Below are 19382 nucleotides of genomic sequence, written 5' to 3' on the forward strand. Positions count from 1 at the left end.
GTATTTTTTCCTGTAATCTTACTATTTTCCTCTGTTTAAATAACATTTTTATACCCCACTTATTTCTGTTTAATGTACATTGTTAACTTCATCAATTCTACGGTGGCATGCTTGGCATAGTGGTTAGCGCACTGCCTTTACTGTGCCAGCGATTGGGACTGGGGTTCGAATCCAGTAGGGAGTTTGGACATTCTCCCTGCGTCTGCGTGCGTTTTTTTTTTAACCAGGGGTGTAGGTTAATTGTGTGTAAATTAGATGGCGCAGACTCATGGGCCAAAATGACCTGTTACCGAGCTGTATGTCTAGATTTAAGAAAGATTTAAAAATTAATAAATATGCCCACACCTCGTCCTGTTGAGTACTATAAGTTATGAATTAGAAGGAGCTATTCAGGCACATAACTGCAGTGCATTTTGTAGTTGGAATTTGCTGCAGCAATATATGTGGGTGGTGGATAGGGACGCTAATCAAATGAGCTGCTTTGCCCTCATTCATATTGAGCTACTTTAATGTTGTTGGAGTTGCACTCCTCCATAAACAGTATTTCATTAAACTCGCCTTGTGCTTTGTATATCACGAAAGGTTTTGAATTGTTGCTGGACTTGGTTATCTTAATATGGAGAGCAGTTCGGGTACAGGAACAGTTGGGACAGCTGTCATTGACAGTGCTATTGATACCAGTTTGGAATGCATGGGTGTCTGATAGCTTTCTGCAATATAAAATTAAGTTTGAAGTGACTTGCTGATGCCAGTGGTCAGGAAAAATATGTTTTAACTCTGCTGATCAGACGGAGTTTGGCCCCCAATTAAGGCAAGTTTACATTTTAGTTGCAGCTAACTGAACGTAAGGAATTGGTGCCGCCAGTCTTGTCGAATATGAATCCTTCTGATAAAACTTATTTGTAGAACTTGGCAACTAAAATCTATATATACATGAATTTTAAATGTGGTTTGATGGCAGACATTGAATTCTATCTTCAGTTAGAACCATCTGTGGTGCTAAAGTAAAGTGTCACATGAGCTGATTTATGAACATTTTACTTAAAAACTTACTGGATCTGGTTATGAGCATTTCGGCAATATGGGTGATTGTAAAGGGGCATTGAAATTGTCGGAGTCTTCTCAAATCTGCTGAATACAAGGCCTGTTTCTTCATTGGCTGCTCTCGAGTCTACTTCCCCATCACAACTTTTTTTTTTAGTTTATTTCCAGTTATTTCGATGCTTTTCTGAATCTCTAGCATTATTTTCTTTGTAATTATTTCACATTTGTCATTAATCCTTTGGCTGAAGAGATTATATGTTGCCTAAACTTGTTTTTAAAATGTGAGTAGTGCAATTACTATTGACATATACATGTGCCTTGACAGTTCCATTCCCACTACACTGCAAGCTTGTGAATAGTGGCTGCTTTCTATATTGTGAGCTCCCGTTTAATTTAGTGTGAAGACTACTTTAAGGGTTAGTACAGGCTTCAACCATTCACAGCTGTGAAGAGACTGCATGGCATTAACGAGTACAGACTGGACCCAAATTTACTACTTTGGAGAGGAGAAAGAACATTTGTTGCTTTTTCCAGGGACACAGGTGGTGAGAATCATGTGAGTAGGACACAGAAGAAAATAGCATTCATTATTGACCAGACGCCACCTCATCCAACACCGGAGTGGGTGTGACTTGGTGTGATAAAGGACAATTTGGCTGATTCTTCTTGTCTTCTTGAACTCCTATGACTAAAGAAAAGGTCACTTTGATTTTTGCGTTTTGAAAGCATCATCAAAATCGCTTGTTTTGTTTCCCTGAGGCAAGGAAAGGGGAGTTTTGTCAACTATTCGCACGATAGGATTCTTTCTCTGGAAGAAACTCGACAAAGATTTGTGAGTTTTCGGCAGTCCAGTCACTCAGTCTCTTCCCACCTCCTTTGTGATTTCTTCTGTGCATCAGTTTAAAAAGCCTGTAATTTGACAATGGATTTCGAAGACTGAACTTTGGAATGACTTTCCAGAATTGTGCCTAAGCTGTAAGTTTTGGGTATCGCGTGCACATGCACACATACACGCATGTACATTAATGTATAGTTGGGGTTGATTTGACTAATGTGTTATATTATGAGTAGTCCTTAATAATAAAAAAAATAGTATTTTGAAACGAAAATATAATATTGCCTTGGTGAATTTTTATTCCTACTGGTCTGTGGCATAACAAATTGGGGAATCATCCAGGATTTGACCAAAATTGAAACTTATTGATATTTGATTGATTAAAATTCATTTTTGAAACCCAATTAAAAAGCTTGTTGGTGTGTGGGGAAAACAGCATCAATGGATATTGATGAGTTTTTGAAATCACCATCTTCTGTAAGGTTGCAGAGGGTGAAAAAGAATGAGTTTGTGGTTATTGCCCAAAAGTTGGGACTTGGTGCGATAAAAACCATCTATGAAAAAGGTAGGGATCCAGAGAACTATAGTAAAAACTTATATGGCAGTGGGGAAGTTTGGAGAGAACAGTTTCCCAAGAGTAAATCCCTTGAGCAGCAGTTACCGTTCGAACAGATTGAGTTAGATTTGAGACAAAGACAGAACAAAGACAGTTTGAGCTATGCATATTTGAGTTAGGGGTAGAAAAACATAGATTTGAGATGGACAATAGACAATAGGAGCTGGAGTAGGCCCTTCGGCCCGTCGAGCCAGCACCGCCATTTTACAGATCATGGCTGATCACTACCATCAGTACCCCTTTCTAGCCTTATCCCCATAGAGAAGCAAAGGCAATTTGAGAGAGAGAGAAGATGAGAAACGGAGTTTCATCTTCTGGTCCAAATGAGAGGCTTGTGACCAGTAGGGAGGTTAGGTTAGTTCCTCGCGATTTGATGAGGGTGAGATTGATAAATATTTCCAGCATTTTGAGCAAGTTGCTGAGAGTTTAAAGTGTCCATAAGACCATTTGTCCCTCATGTTACAAAGCATGATTAAAGGGAGATTCCAGCAGGCTTAATCAGCTGCTGATTATGAGACTGTAAGGCAAGCTATGCTTAAAGCTTAAGAATTGGTTCCTGAAGCTTATTCAGGAGTTTGGGAAGTCGGTGAACCAGACTTGTATGGATTTTGTGAATGACAAAGCTGTGTGCTTTGATCAATGGTGTACATCAAACAATATAAATGATGATTACAATAGACTGAGAGTGTTAGTTGAGAAAATTAAAAGGTACATTCCTAATGACATAAAAACATATTGTCGGACTCTGGCTTTACCTTACTCTTAATTTAGTCTATGTGTGGTCTGAGTCCAGCGTGTTCTTTGAATGAAGTGATAGGAGAAGGTATTCGGTTCAACAGTCAGTTTATTACACAGCACAAGAATAAAACTTAACAGAGCTCTGGGTCAGTCGTTAGTTCATAGGTCACCTGCACAGTGAGCTATTCCCCAAGACTGACCCCTATTGTCCAGTTGGCTCAGTTTATATAGATCAACCTTATCATACAGAACAAAAGTCGGCTTCCTTTGCTAGATTTTTTTGCATAAGGGTTATCACAAGTCATCTCCTGTTTTGCAGATATCTGGGGTGTAGGACTCCCATCTTAATCCGCCAGGCCAGACTATCCTGTTGATTGGATCAGAAATTAATACATCCCCAGATATTTCTAATCACCATTTTGTTCCTGTCTGGCCAATTTCTGCTGTTCTCTTTAACACCTCCTCATGCCTTAATCTTCCTCCTAGACTGGTTTTCCATTCCCTTTGTTTCATCTTCACATGAGAGTAAATTGTTCTGTGCTTGAACAAACGAAAGAAAAGGAGGCACATAGAAATCAAAAAGGTTCTAGACCTGCTGATAACATTATGGATGAATTCAAATATTTAGTGTCGGAGGTAAAGGAAGGGTCACCGCAAGTGCCAGTGAAAATCATTCAAGATGCTGGGATTGCCCAGTCACATGTGTTGGACAGTGTTTTGGAGTTTGGCGAGGAGACTGCCACGGGTGAAATAAGTTGATTCAAGTTCTGGGGGTGGGGGTTATCTGAAGTCAATACCTCTGCACAGGAGAGTGTTGAAATCAGCACTTTCCTGATTTGAATGGACCTGTTACGATAGGGATCCAATCAAGTTTGCCAGTGGAGGGAGTTTCATTGTTATTAGGAAATGACATTGCAGAGAGTGAAGTTGTCCCCGTGGTGCAGTTGACAGCTAAGCTCGTTATTGTTGAGACAAAGACAGATTCTGAAATATATCCAGCCTGCGCAGAATCTCGGGCTATGGCTAAAAAGCTTGCCAGTGAAGATGGTCCTGTGCAGATTGATTTCACAGGGACCAGAATCTCTGATAGTACAAAACAGCACTCTGGTTGTAATGACTTACCAAAGCCTTTACTACCTCCTTTATTGGACCAGATTCTGGTGTTAAACCCAAGTGTAAAGATTTGTTGTTATCATGAAAAGAATTTATAGCGGGGCAGAACAGAGATTCTGATCTTAATGAAGTGAGAGATAAGGCTCTCTCTGATGATAAAATTAAGAAAGTGCCAATTGGCTATTATTTCAAGGATCAATGGGTTAATGAGGATGTGCAGTTGAATTTGCAGCTGACGTGGACTTTTTACCCCCTCCATAAATCTTCGTCCGCGAAGCCAAGCCAAAGAAAGAAAGTTTAAAGAACATTTGCAGAAAGTCTTTAAATTAGCTCAAAAGAATTTGAAAACGGCTCAAAGCAAAATGAAGGTCTGGTATGATAAAAAGGATAGGGTGAGAACTTTTAAACTGGGGAATGAAGTGTTAATCCTTTCCCAACAAATTCCAATTCACATAGGGCTAAATTTTAAAGACAGTAAGAGATAGAGTCAAAGGTGAAGGAAGTCAGCTACGTCACCTGATCGGGGGTGTAAAATGCAGAGTTGACATTGTCAACATGTTAAAACTTATTTTGAGAACTTGGCTTTTAGCAAGGAACAACCTTCACCAGCGGTATTAGTTGTTGATAGAACGAAGGAGTCCAGGGACCATGAGACTTTTGTGAAGGTCGCTTCAAACAAAACATTGTTCCAGTTCATCTGTCTAATTTGATTGTTTTGCAGAATTTGGATGCTAAGTTGGCTCATCTTCAGCCCCTGAAAAAGGAGCAAATGAAACAGCTACTTGTAAAATTTTGGAACTTGTTTCCACATACACTGAAGAGAACCCCAATAACTTGTCATGATGTTGGACGTGCAAAACCTATCAAACAACATCCCTATCGAATGAACGTTGAAAAGTGAAGACTGATAGATCAAGAGAATGAATATATGTTTAAACAATAATATTATTAGACATTCTACCTCATATTGGAGGTACCTCTCGTGTCCTGGTGACTAAATCAGATGGGATGGTTAGATTTTGCACTGATTATAGATAGCTTAATGTGTAACGAAAATAGATGCTTATCCTATCCCTAGAGTGGATGGATTGTGTGGACAAGGTTGGAAAGGCTAAGTTTCTTATGAAAATTGACTTCTTAAAAGGTTACTGGTTTGTTCCTTTAACAGACAGATAGGGAAATTTCTGCATTTGTGACCTCATCAGGGTTATATACATAGGATCATAGGAAGTAGGAACAGGAGTAGGCCAAAAATGGCCCATCGAGCGTGCTCTGCCATTCAATAAGATCATGGCTGATCTAATTTATGACCTAACTCCACCTACCTGCCTTCTCCCCATATCCCCTAATTCCTCTATCATGTAAAAATTTATCTAACCGAATTTTAAATATGTTTAATGAAGCAGCCTCAATCACTTCCCTGGTTAGAGAATTCCAAACATTCACTACTCTCTGGAAAAAACTATTTTTCCTCATCTCTGTCCTAAATCTACTCCCCCGAATCTTGAGACAGTGTCCTCTCGTTATAGTTTCCCCGGCCAGCTCAAAAAACCTTCCTACATCTATCCTATCCATACCCTTCATAATCCTATATGTTTCTATAAGATCTCCTCTCAATCTTCTGAACTCAAGCGAATATAATCCTAGACGATTTAATCTTTCATCATAAGTTCCCTTCATCCCAGGGATCAACCTAATAAACCTCCTCTGGACCGTCTCCAAAGCCAGTATATCCTTTCTCAAATATGGAGACCAGAACTGGACACAGTACTCCAGGTGTGGTCTCACCAGTACCTTATACAGTTGCAACATTACCTCCCTACTCCTGAATTCAATTCCTCTAGCGATGAAGGCCAACATTCCATTTGCCTTCTTAATAACCTGCTGCACCTGCAACCTAACTTTTTGCGATTGAAGCACAAGCACTCCCAAGTCCCTCTGCACAACAGCATGCTGTAATTTTTCACCCTTTAAATAATATTCAGCTCTTTTATTTTTCTTGCCAAAGTGGATAACCTCATACTTACTAACATTGTACTCCATCTGCCAGACCTTTGCCCACTCATCCAGCTTAACTATATCCCTCTGCAGACTCTCCACATCCTCATTACAATTTGCTCTTCCTCTCAATTTGGTGTCATCCGCAAACTTGGCTACACCACATTTTGTCCCCTCCTCCAAGTCATCAATGTAAATGATAAACAGTTGTGGGCCTAGCACCGACCCCTGCGGCACCCCACTTACCACTCTCTGCCAACCTGAAAAACTCCCACTTATCCCGACTCTCTGCCTCCTGTCAGACAACCAATTTTCGATCCATGCCAATATACTTCCCCGGACTCCACTTTCCTGTTACTTACTGATAAGTCTCTTGTGCAGCACCTTATCAAATGCTTTCTGGAAATCCAAATATACAACATCAATCTGTTCCCCTCTATCCATTGCATCCATTATATCCTCAAAGAATCCTAACAAGTTTGTCGTCAAACAAGATCTTCCTTTCTAAAACCATGCTGCGTCTGCCTGATTGAACCCTTATGTTCCAAAAGTTTCACTATTTCATCTTTAATGACGGCTTCAAGCATTTTTCCAACTACAGATGTCAAGCTAATTGGCCGATAATTTCAAGTGTTCTGCCTACATCCCTTCTTAAAAAGTGGCGTGACATTTGCTGTCTTCCAGTCTGCCGGGACCTGCCCAGAATCCAAGGAATTTTGGTATATGACCACCAATGCATCAACTATAACTTCTGCCATTTCCTTCAGAACCCTTGGATGCATATCATCAGGACCAGGTGACTTGTCTGGCTTTAGTCCCATTAGTTTCTCCATCACTACTTCCTTTGTAACAACTATTTTATCAAGGCCCTCCCCAACATTCGCATCCTTAACTCCGCACTTGGGCATGCTGGACGTGTCTTCCACCGTGAAGACTGACACAAAATATTTGTTCAATGCCTCAGCCATTTCCTCATTTTTTGCTACCAGTTTTCCTTTCTCATCCTCCAAGGGTCCTATGTTAACTCTGGCCACCCTCTTCCGTTTTATATATGTTTAAAATTTTTTGCTTTCTGTTTTTATATTTTGTGCCAATTTACTTTCATAATCCTTTTTCCCATTTCTTACTACCTGCTTTGTAACCCCTTGTTGTCTCTTAAAGTTATCCCAATCTTCCAGTTTCCCACTGCTCTTTGCAGCTTTGTACACCTGCACCTTCAATTTTATACTCTCCTTTATTTCCTTTGATAACCACGGTTGATTTTTCCCTCCCTTGCTGCCCTTTTTCCTGATCGGAATATATTTTTGTTGAGCATTACAAAATATTTCTTTGAAAATCTTCCACTGTTCCTCAACTGTTTCATCAATTAGCCTATGCTCCCAGTCCACTCTGCCCAATTCCTCCCTCATCCTATGGTAGTCACCCCTGTTTAAGCATAATATATTAGTTTTAGATCTAATATTTCCCCTTCCATCTGAATGAGAAATTCAATCATACTATGATCGCTATTTCCCAGATGGTCTCTGACTATTACATCATTTACTCTACCTATCTCATTGCACAACACTAGATCCAGGAGAGCATTTTCTCTTTTTGGTTCCTTAGCATGCTGCTCAAGAAAGCTATCACAGATGCATTCTATGAAGTTCTCTTCCAGACTCCCATGACCAACTTGATTTTCCCAATCTATGTGGAAGTTAAAGTCCCCCATGACTACTGCCGTATCATTATTACATGCCTCACTTATCTCTCTATTTATTTCCTGTGCCACTAAACTATTGTTATTTGGTGGGCGATAGATAACACCCACGAATAATTTTTTCCCTTTGTTATTCTTTATCTCTACCCAAATGGATTCAACATTATGCTCTTCAGATCTTATATCATCCCTCACTACTGCCTGGAGCTCATCTTTGATTAAGAGTGCAGCTCCACCTCCCTTACCATCCTGTCTATCTCTTTGCACCACCTGATACCCTTGAAAGTTTAATTCTCATTTAGGGTCACCTTATAGCCATGTTTCCGTGATGGCTACCAAATCATAGGCATGAGAACCGATTTGCGCCTCAAGTTCACTAACCTTATTTCTAATACTGCGGGCATTCAGATAAAGTGCCCTTATGCTCTTTGTCCTTTTAATATCTAGTGACTTCTGTAACCTTTTCTTTTGATTTTTCTGCCCACTATTTTTCTTTGTAATTTTCTTAACACTATCATTGACCCGAAAACTCACTTTACCATCTGATTTTTTTACTTTCTCCTCCCAACATAACTTTTCTTATTTTACTTTTCCTGGCCATTACTTTATCTTCCCTACCCTTTTCCCTATCACTCTGGTTCCCATACCCGTGCCAAATTAGTTTAAACCTTGCCCCACTGCTGTACCAAACATACTTGCCAAAATGTTGACACCTTTTGGATTTAGGTGCAACCTGTCCCTCTTATAAATATCATGCTTTCCCCAAAAGAGATCCCAATGATCCAAGAAGCCAAATCCTTGCCTTGTACACCAGCACCTCAGCCACACGTTCATTTTCCTTATCCTTACATTCTTTTCATCACTTGCATTTGGAACAGGTAGTAATCCCGAGATCACCACCCTAGCGTTCCTGTCTTTCAGGTTTCGTCCCAGCTCACTGTAATCCCTTTTCATTACCTCCTCCCTTTTCTAGTCAATGTCATTTGTACCCACATGTACCAAAACATAAGGCTGCTCTCCCTCTCCTCTCAGAATATTTTGGACCCGATTTGTGATATCTCGTACCATTGCACCAGGGAGGCAGCACACCATGCGGGTTTACTTATCTGGCTCACAGAACCTCCTTTCTGTACCCCTGACAATGGAGTCCCCAATAACTACTGCATTTTTCTTTTTCTTTTGCACCACTCTGCCAGGCTCATTGCCATTGACCTGGTTCCCGTGGCCATCTTCTGTCTGGTCATCTCCCTCAACAGAATCCAACACAACATAACTGTTGTGGGATAGTCACTGGTGTGCTCTCCGTTTTTCTCGCTTTTTTCTTTCCTCCCCTGACAGTTTCCCACTTACCTGACATGGGTTTAAACCTTGCCCCACTGCTGTACCAAACATACTTGCCAAAATGTTGACACCTTTTGGATTTAGGTGCAACCTGTCCCTCTTGTAAAGATCATGCCTTCCCCAAAAGAGATCCCAACGATCCAAGAAGCCAAATCCTTGCCCTGTACACCAGGGCAATATAAATATAATGTTTTACCATTTGGAATTAAAAAAATCATTCCAAAGAATGATTAATTCTGTGATTCAATGTTTACAGCATAAGGATGCTTATATTGAAGATTTGATTACGGCGAATAACACTTGGGAAGCACATACCTCTGATTTAGAGAAATTGTTTAGCAAACTTTCAAAAGCAAGCCTTACTGTTAATTTTGGTAAAAGTGAATTTGGCCATCCTACTATGATTTGTTTATGTTGTTGGTCAAGCCAAGTTGGTGCCTGTTCATGCCAAAGTCCAGATGATTTCAGAGTTTCCTGTTCCCACAGATAAGAAAGTTGTTAGGAGGTTTTTGGGAATGATGGGGTATTATCAAAAGTTTTGTAAAGATTTTGCTGATTATAGCCCTTCCTTTATCTAACCTTCTGAAGAAGGGTGAAAAAGTTTGTTTGGACAGAACTTTGTCCAGAAGGATTTGACAAACTGAAAGCCATTTTATGTCACCTGACTTTGAGAAGCCATTTTCTTTAGCAGTAGCTGCTGGTGATGAAGCTACAGGAGCAGTGTAATTACAAAAGAATGGTTATGGTGATATTGACCATCCAGTGGCTCACTTATCTGAGAAATTCAATGAACATTAAAATAATTATTTTACCATGGAGAAAGAATTATCGTCACTGGTACTGGCTTTGCAGCATTTCAATCATTACATCTGCACAGCTCAGGGACTACTTGTTGTGTATACTGACAATAATCCCTTGGTGTCCTTGAATAAAATGAAAAACAAAAATAGACTATTGTTAAACTGCAGTCTAATTCTGAAGGAATATGATTTAATGATAATTCATATTGAAGGCAATGATAAGTAATTGCTGATTGCCTTTTAAGATGTTAAGTTTGCAATGTTTCACAGCAAAATGAAACATTATTTGTATTTGCTGCTGAAAAATGTTATTTGTTGCATTATACCATGTAACAATAGTGAATGTATTTCAAACATTGTAGATTGCAGTTAAAACTTTGCTCTTACAGCTCAAAATTTTCTTTGTTGGAGGAGGTATTATGAGCTTTCATTTCATTTAATGTGAATATAACTTTGAGCCTAGTACAGGCTGCAACCATTCACTGATGTGGAGAGACTGGGTGGCAAAACTAGTGCAGATTGAACCCAAAGTCGCTACTTTGGAGAGGATAAAGAACATTTGTTGCTTTTTCCAGGGACACAGTCAGTGAGAGAGTCAAATGAATGGGACACAGAAGAAAACAACATTCATTGTTGACCAGAGGCCACCTTATCGCACATGGAGCAGGAATGACTGTGTGATAATGGACAATTTGGCTAATTCTCCTTGTCAGGGGAAAGGTCACTTTGATTGACCCGAACCTGAGTTTTGGAAGCAGCGTGGAACTCATTCGTTTTGCTTCCCCTGCACAAGAAAAAGGGGACTTGTGACAATTGTTTGTACAAAAGGATATTTTCTCTGGAAGAAACTCAACAAGGATTTGTCAGTTTTTGGCAGTCCAGTCATTCAGTCTCTCTGCCATCTCCTTCACGATTACTTCTGTGCCTCAGTTTTAAACCCTGTGTTTCGACAAGGGATTTGTAAGTCTGAACTTTGGAATGACTTTCCATAATTGTACCTAAGCTGTCATGGTTTGGGTAAGGCATGCACACATGCTTGCACGCATACGTGCGCCCATGTACACATGCACATGTACATTTGCACATAGTTGAGGTTGATTTGACTAACGTATTATTTTATTAGTTATTAAGCGATGCCGCTTTAGTTGCCCATTCAGAGCAGCTCTTCAGCGCTTGACGTCCTGCTTTGCGGAAACTGGCAAAATGTTTGGCCTGGAAGTCAGCCTGAAGAAAACTGAGGTTCTCCATCAGCCAGCTCCCCACCATGACTACCAGCCCCCCCACATCTCCATCGGGCACACAAAACTCAAAACGGTCAACCAGTTTACCTTTCTCGGCTGCACCATTTCATCAGATGCAAGGATCGACAATGAGATAGACAACAGACTCGCCAAGGCAAATAGCGCCTTTGGAAGACTACACAAAAGAGTCTGGAAAAACAACCAACTGAAAAACCTCACAAAGATAAGCGTATACAGAGCCGTTGTCATACCCACACTCCTGTTCGGCTCCGAATCATGGGTCCTCTACCGGCACCACCTACGGCTCCTAGAACGCTTCCACCCGCGTTGTCTCCGCTCCATCCTCAACATCCATTGGAGCGCTTACATCCCTAACGTCGAAGTACTCGAGATGGCAGAGGTCGACAGCATCGAGTCCACGCTGCTGAAGATCCAGCTGCGCTGGATGGGTCACGTCTCCAGAATGGAGGACCATCGCCTTCCCAAGATCGTGTTATATGGCGAGCTCTCCACTGGCCACCGTGACAGAGGTGCACCAAAGAAAAGGTACAAGGACTGCCTAAAGAAATCTCTTGGTGCCTGCCACATTGACCACCGCCAGTGGGCTGATAACGCCTCAAACCGTGCATCTTGGCGCCTCACAGTTTGGCGGGCAGCAACCTCCTTTGAAGAAGACCGCAGAGCCCACCTCACTGACAAAAGGCAAAGGAGGAAAAACCCAACACCCAACCCCAACCAACCAATTTTCCCCTGCAACCGCTGTAATCGTGTCTGCCTGTCCCGCATCGGACTTGTCAGCCACAAACGAGCCTGCAGCTGACGTGGACTTTTTACCCCCTCCATAAATCTTCGTCCGCGAAGCCAAGCCAAAGAAGAAATAAAAAAAAGTAGTGTTTTAAAAGAAAAATATAGCATTTCCTTGATGAATTTCTATTGCTGCTGGTCTGCAAAGAACAACACTATGGGTAGGAACCCTCAGAATCACAGAGCGGTTAAGGCACAAGAAGTGACCATGTGTTAATCCCACACCCCTTTCCCCATATGCCAACAAATTATTTGGTTTAAGATGCTTGTCATGCTCCCTTTTGAATGTTGTAAAGGAATCTTCCTCCATTACTACACTGACTATCCAAGATCATTTATATATAAAAAAAACAAGAACTATAAATGCTGGAACCTTGAGAAAATAGGGGCCCAACCTGAAAGATTGATTATCCATTTCTCACCCTGAATGTTGCCTCATCTGCCGAGTTCCTCAAGGTTCTTATTATTAATTTAAACTTGTAAATTCTTGGTGCATTTATGAAAATAAACACAAATTTTCTTCACATCACCTTGAGTTCTTTTACTAATCACCATTGTTCCATCTCCCAGGTTCTTAATTCTTGTGGGAACAAGCGTGGTTTATCTTTATCTACATTATTTTCTTCAATTTTTAAAACCTTTCTTAGATTCTGTCACAACCTTTTCTGTTGCATGTGGTTCAACCCCAACTTTTCCAATGCATCCACATTGCACATGCCTGAAATTATTTTAGCAAATCCCTTCTGCAGTCTTTCCAAGGCCGCCTCTTATTTCTAAAGTGTGGCAACTAAAACTTAATTTGTGACCAAAACGGTGTTTCATAAAGGTGCTTTATGACTTTTGTTCTTTTATCTCAAGTTATAAAACTCGGGATCCCATAGGCTTTTTAAATCACTTTCTCATTTGTCTCTGCCACTTTCAATGAAGTATACATCCAGCCGCAGCATCCCTCTGTTCTTGTGTTCTGTTCTAGAATGGTGCTCTTTTATTTTATATTGCTTCTTCATATTCTTCCTTTCCATATGCAATAGTTCATATTTCTCGGCATTAAGTTTCAATTACTATCTATCTACCAATTCCAGTGCCTTGTCAATATCTCTATTCTACTGCCCTGTGTTCTTGGAGTGCTTGGTGGTTCTTTCCTGCAAGTGTTTCTGAGATACTGTTCAATAGAATAGTGGTGGAAGAAGGCTATGTATTCTAATGTAAATAAAAGGATTTGTTCAGTGTTATAGCACCTATGGGAAATGAACTATCTTTAATTGATGATGGGGTAATCTGATATTTTTAGCTTCTGAATTGAGATCTCATAAATAGTTTATTTTGTGGACTGGAGATAAAGGACTATAATTCTCAGTGTGTAGAATAGAAGCCTTCAGATGGAACATTGAACCATTTTCATTGAAATTAATCACCATTCACATATTAAAATAGTCATGTTGGTAAAATCCCCACATTAGTGTTTTTGCCTTAAAATGGCCATTGTAATGGCTGCTACACAGAAAACACACCACTAAACTCGGTGGGGTTTCCAGTAGAACTGTTTATTTGAATCTCATGCGTGCTCCTTTAAGGCCAACGGGAGTTCCGCCCCGCGCAGCGGTGACATCATCACGTGGCCCGGGCGTGACCTGTGGCCTAAGCCACGAGGCAATGAGCCAGCCCCGACAGCGCCATCTTCTGCAGTTGCCCCACCAGCATGTTGGTACAAACAGGGCCGGTTCATTATATCTATTCCAAAGTTCATCCTTTTTAGTTGCTTCATTCAACACTCTGATAAGATTTCTTCAAATTCCATAAAGCATTCATTCGTGACTATCCTATCTGTTATAGGCCCTATTTCTGAACTCCACTGGGAGTGGAAATAACTTCTCTGATCAAACGTGGTCCTAATTTTTGGCAGCATGGTTAACGTAGTGCTATTACAGTGCCAGTGACCCAGGTTCAAATCCAGGACAGTCAATACATTCCCTCCACGTCTGCGTGGGTTTCCTCCGGATATTGATGTTGTGTACACGTATAATCTGTATTTGGGAGACATGGGGTGGACAGGATCCGTGCTATATGTTTAAATTTTAAAACTTTTATCAGCCGCTCAATCCCTCCTGATCTCTGTAGGCTCTGTTCTGGTTTTATTTTGCATCTTATTCAGTGCTTTTGCATCCTTTAATATAGAGACTGGAAATGTTCTGTGGTATAATAAAGGTATTTTACAATTTCAGTATTATTTTTCTCCCTTCTGTTCTATCCTTCCCAAAAGAAATTCCAATGCTGTTGGGTTTTTTTAATGGCCTTATTGATCCACATTTTTACCCTGTGTGATTTGTGCATCTATGCCACCAGATTCCAATTTTTTGTCATGGGTTGGGAGCTCCTTAATTCTCTACCAAAAGCCATAATCACCACGTATATATCAGTTTATTTGAAATTTACAAATCCATTGTGCAAGTTTATTCATGTCTCCCTGTATTTCTGCCCTCCTCAACATTGGTGTCCTCTTTAAATTTTGGTCTTGTATTTCAATTGAAGTAGAGAAGTTGTGTTTTTCCAGGATCAGATGAGATAAATAGACCAGATCATATTCACCTATTTGAAGTCTTGTACACAGTCTGAATAATATGCTTTTGCTAAATGATTCTTAATATCTTTCCCACCATGCAAAGGTAAAAGTGTTACAAAGCCTAACTATAAGTGAATAAGGATTCTATATGAAGTATTGCTAAACATGTTCATGAAATTGTATGACAGATGATAAAATGATAATAAAAGATCTCTTCCTGTTCATATAAAATAACAAGCTTCAGATCTTTCTTTTTATAACATACCAAAATAAATAACAACACATGATTATCATCATGGCTAACATTGAATGATACTCCATGTCATTTTTCTAAGATGCTGTGTAAAGATTAGGAATCAGAGCAGGGACTTCCCATATGAAAATATGAAACGTCACCAAAGTAACACTAATGAATATGTGCATTTAAACAGTGACAGATTCCTCCAACTGTATAATTTCTAACCCAGGTTTTTAAAATAACAGATGCCTCAAATTACAATCTTCCAAACCACTTCTAATTTATTTGGTTTTTTTTAGATGGGAAAATCATTTACATCTTTTTTTTAGGGGGTTGAGGAACCAGAAAACAGTCATCTGACATCTTGTTGGGGAATTATTACTTTGTGGACAAAGTATTTCTTTTCACTGGGAGCTGCATGCAGCATTCAGATTGTATACTCAGATTGTACCATATTCCACATTTAGTGTCATTGATCCAAGGCAAATATTAAAAAAAAATAATGACTGAAATTTAGATCAGATTAGAGACCCAGTGTGAATTTGTAAGGACAAAACACATCCAATGAACTGTATTTGATTGTTTAGTGAGGTGGGCTCTGCGGTCTTCTTCAAAGGAGGTTGCTGCCCGCCGAACTGAGGCGCCAAGATGCACGGTTTGAAGCGATATCAGCCCACTGGCGGTGGTCAATGTGGCAGGCACCAAGAGCTTTCTTTAGGCAGTCCTTGTACCTCTTCTTTGGTGCACCTCTGTCTCGGTGGCCAGTGGAGAGCTTGCCATATAAAACGATCTTGGGAAGGCGATGGTCCTCCGTTCTGGAGATGTGACCTACCCAGCGCAGTTTGATCTTCAGCAGCGTGGATTCGATGCTGTCGGCCTCTGCCATCTCGAGTACTTCAATGTTGGAGATGAAGTTGCTCCAATGAATGTTGAGGATGGAGTGGAGACAACGCAGGAGGAAGCGTTCTAGGAGCCGTAGGTGATGCCGGTAAAGGACCCATGATTCGGAGCCGAACAGGAGTGTGGGTATGACAACGGCTCTGTATACGCTAATCTTTGTGAGGTTTTTCAGTTGGTTGTTTTTCCAGACTCTTTTGTGTAGTCTTCCAAAGGCGCTATTTGCCTTGGCGAGTCTGTTGTCTACCTCGTTGTCGATCCTTGCATCCGATGAAATGGTGCAGCCGAGATAGGTAAACTGGTTGACCGTTTTGAGTTTTGTGTGCCTGATGGCGATGTGGGGGGCCTGGTAGTCATGGTGGGGAGGTGGCTGATGGAGGACCTCAGTTTTCTTCAGGCTGACTTCCAGGCCAAACATTTTGGCAGTTTCCGCTAAGCAGGACGTCAAGCGCTGAAGAGCTGGCTCTGAATGGGCAACTAAAGCGGCATCGTCTGCAAAGAGTAGTCCACGGACAAGTTGCTGTTGTGTCTTGGTGTGAGCTTGCAGGCGCCTCAGATTGAAGAGACTGCCATCAGTGCGGTACCGGATGTAAACAGCGTCTTCATTGTTGAGGTCTTTCATGGCTTGTTTCAGCATCATGCTGAAGAAGATTGAAAAGAGGGTTGGTGCGAGAACGCAGCCTTGCTTCACGCCATTGTTAATGTAGAAGGGTTCAGAGAACTCATTGCTGTATCCAACCAACCAATTTTCCCTTGCAACCGCTGCAACCGTGTCTGCCTGTCCCACATCGGACTTGTCAGCCACAAACGAGCCTGCAGCTGACGTGGACTTTACCCCTCCATAAATCTTCGTCCGCGAAGCCAAGCCAAAGAAAAAAAACGTCCAAGTAAAAGGTACACTGACATTTTTTAAAATTTTACAGAAATTAATGAATTTCCTTCTCAGGGATTGTTGGGTAACAATTGGTTGAATCACAAAAGAATGGAGCAAGTACTCAAATTGGGAGGAAACACTTTGTATTGTCCCAGAAAAATGTATTAGTGACACATCGATTTGTAATCTAAAATGGCATATTGATAAACTATAACCTCTTTCATACTTACACCTTGTCCCAGGAATTAACAGCCAATTAACTGATTAAAGCTCAAGGGTGAAAGCAAAATCGTCTGAACGCCAGCGTAAAATGACGTCATTTCACGCCGGGGATACACGGCTTTGACCCCCCCCCCCCCCCCCCCAGCTGCAATCCCCCCCCCCCACCTCCCCGGCGTCTCCCGATGCCAGTGTGGCGATTAGCCTAGTGTAAAAGTGAGAATTGCATTCTAAGACAGGAATTACACACTTTGGGTGAGTGTAGGAATGCGAGGGAAAGAAAAGATTAAAATTAAGGTATAAAGTTTGCCAAGGGGAAGTCGCAGCGGGGGGGCAGAGAGAGCGAAGAAATTGCTACCAATAAATAGCAATAGTGGAGAATTTTTAAACAGCTTGGGAAGTGCTATTTTGGTAGTACTATCACACACTATTTATAAAGTCTGTAGGGGAGAAAGCGATAGTGGACCGAGCCTCCCAGAATTCTTTGCGGCAGAGAAACCCCTCCATGAGTGCTCTGTGCATGCAGCCATGCATACAACCCTTTCTCTGTCGCACATTCTGGGAGGGCAAGTCCGCTATCCCTTTATCCCACAGTATTTATAAATTGTACATGATTGTGCTACCAACTTTCCCACGCTGTTTATAAATTGTCTGCTATTGCTAGCACTTTCCCACGGTCCCTTACAAGGGTTTATGTAGGTCAGCAACAGGGGCTGAAGGGCTCATTCTGTGCTGTACATAAAGCTTAATTATATAATTAGGCATGATTAATTTAATATGAAGGAGGACACCTTCCTGGGGTTCTAAACCAGGTAGTTGAAGAGATTGTGAATGAATTAGCAGTGATCTTTCAGGAACAGCTGGTCAGAATGGTTCCAGAGAACAGGAAAATAGCAAATGTCACTCCACTCTTTAAGAAGGGAAAGAAGCAAAAGACAGGAAGTTAGCCTAACTTCAGTGGTTGGAAAGATTATTGAGTCCATTACTAAGGATGAGGCTAGAGAGCAGAGGTTCTCAACCTTTGACTTTCCACTCACATACATTATGCAATCCCTTACTAATCACAGTGCACTGATGGCATAGGGAAGACTTAAAGTGGTATGTGAGTGGAAAGAGAAAATTTGAGAACCACTCCTTTAGAGTACTTGAAATTACAATATGAGAAAGAGGAAATCAGCATGGTTTCCTCAAGGGGAGATCTTGATGAAGCAATGAGCAGGACTGGCAAAGGAGAGTCAATGGATGTTGCTCATGAGGCTGCAAAACTAGATAGGAACCAGTGGCATTATGTAAATCTCATTAGCATTTTAAAGATTGGCTGACTGGCAGAAGCCAAAGAGAGGGGATATAAGGGGGTCTCTTCTGCTTGCTGTGGTGACTCATGGTGTTTCAGAAGAGACTGTTAGTTCCACTTCTTTTCACTCTGTATGTAAAGATCGGTGTGGGGGGCTGGTGGTATTGAGGAAGTAAGGAGTCTATGGAGGAACTTGGACAAGTTGGGAGAATGGGCAAAGAAGTGGAAAATGAAATGCAGTCAGGAAATGTATGGTCATGCACTTTGATGAAAGGAATAAAGACATGGACTATTTCTAAATGGGAAGAAAATTCAGAAAGTGGAGGTCCAAAGAGACTTGAGAGTTCTTGTGCAGGATTCCCTAAAGGTTAACTTGCAGGTTGAGTCAATAGTAGAGAAGACGTATGCAATGTTGGCATTCATTTTGAGAGGACTAGAATATAAAGGTATTTATTGGTCAGACCACATGGTGTATTATGAGCAATTTTGGGTTCCATTTCTAAGGGAGGATGTGCTAGCCTTGGAGAGGATCCATTGGAAGTTTACAAGAATGATCCCAGGTTAATGGATGAGAACCATTTAATAGCTCTGACCCTGTACATGCTTGAGTTCAGAAAAATTAGGATGGAATCTCATCAAACTTACTGAATGTTGAAAAGGCTAGATAGACTCAATGTGGAAAAGATGTTTTCAATAGTGGGAGAATCTAGGATGAGAGGGGACAGCTTCAGAATAAGAGGATCTCCTTTTCGAGCAGAGATGAGAAAGTGGTGAATTTCTTGCCGCAGGCTGTTGTGGAGACCAAGTCATTGGGTTTATTTAGAGCAAGAGTCGGCAAAGTGGTCTATATTGACCCCTGGGAATCGATGGGACTATCCAAGGGGTCGATAAATGTCTAGGCTCTAGAGAAATTTATCATTGATAATATTTATTTTGCATGCTTGGGGTTGATGAGAGATCAAGGTTTCCATGAAGAGGTCGATGGTTTTAAAAAGTTTGCCGACCCCTGATTTAGAGTGAGGTTGATAGGTACTAGAGGAGCTCACCCGTGGGATCCCTGGTGATTTGGTA

The 19382-nt window shown here is 41.0% G+C and overlaps 1 protein-coding gene across 2 annotated transcripts in view; it reads left to right on the forward strand.

Annotated features, from left to right (window-relative positions):
• Positions 1 to 19382, forward strand: part of rsu1 (Ras suppressor protein 1) — a 188704-nt gene that overhangs the window by 97249 nt on the left and 72073 nt on the right. The gene's annotated exons all lie outside the window — the stretch shown is intronic.

This window comes from Narcine bancroftii, chromosome 1 (genome assembly GCF_036971445.1).
Source record: "Narcine bancroftii isolate sNarBan1 chromosome 1, sNarBan1.hap1, whole genome shotgun sequence".
NCBI classification, from domain to species: domain Eukaryota; kingdom Metazoa; phylum Chordata; class Chondrichthyes; order Torpediniformes; family Narcinidae; genus Narcine; species Narcine bancroftii.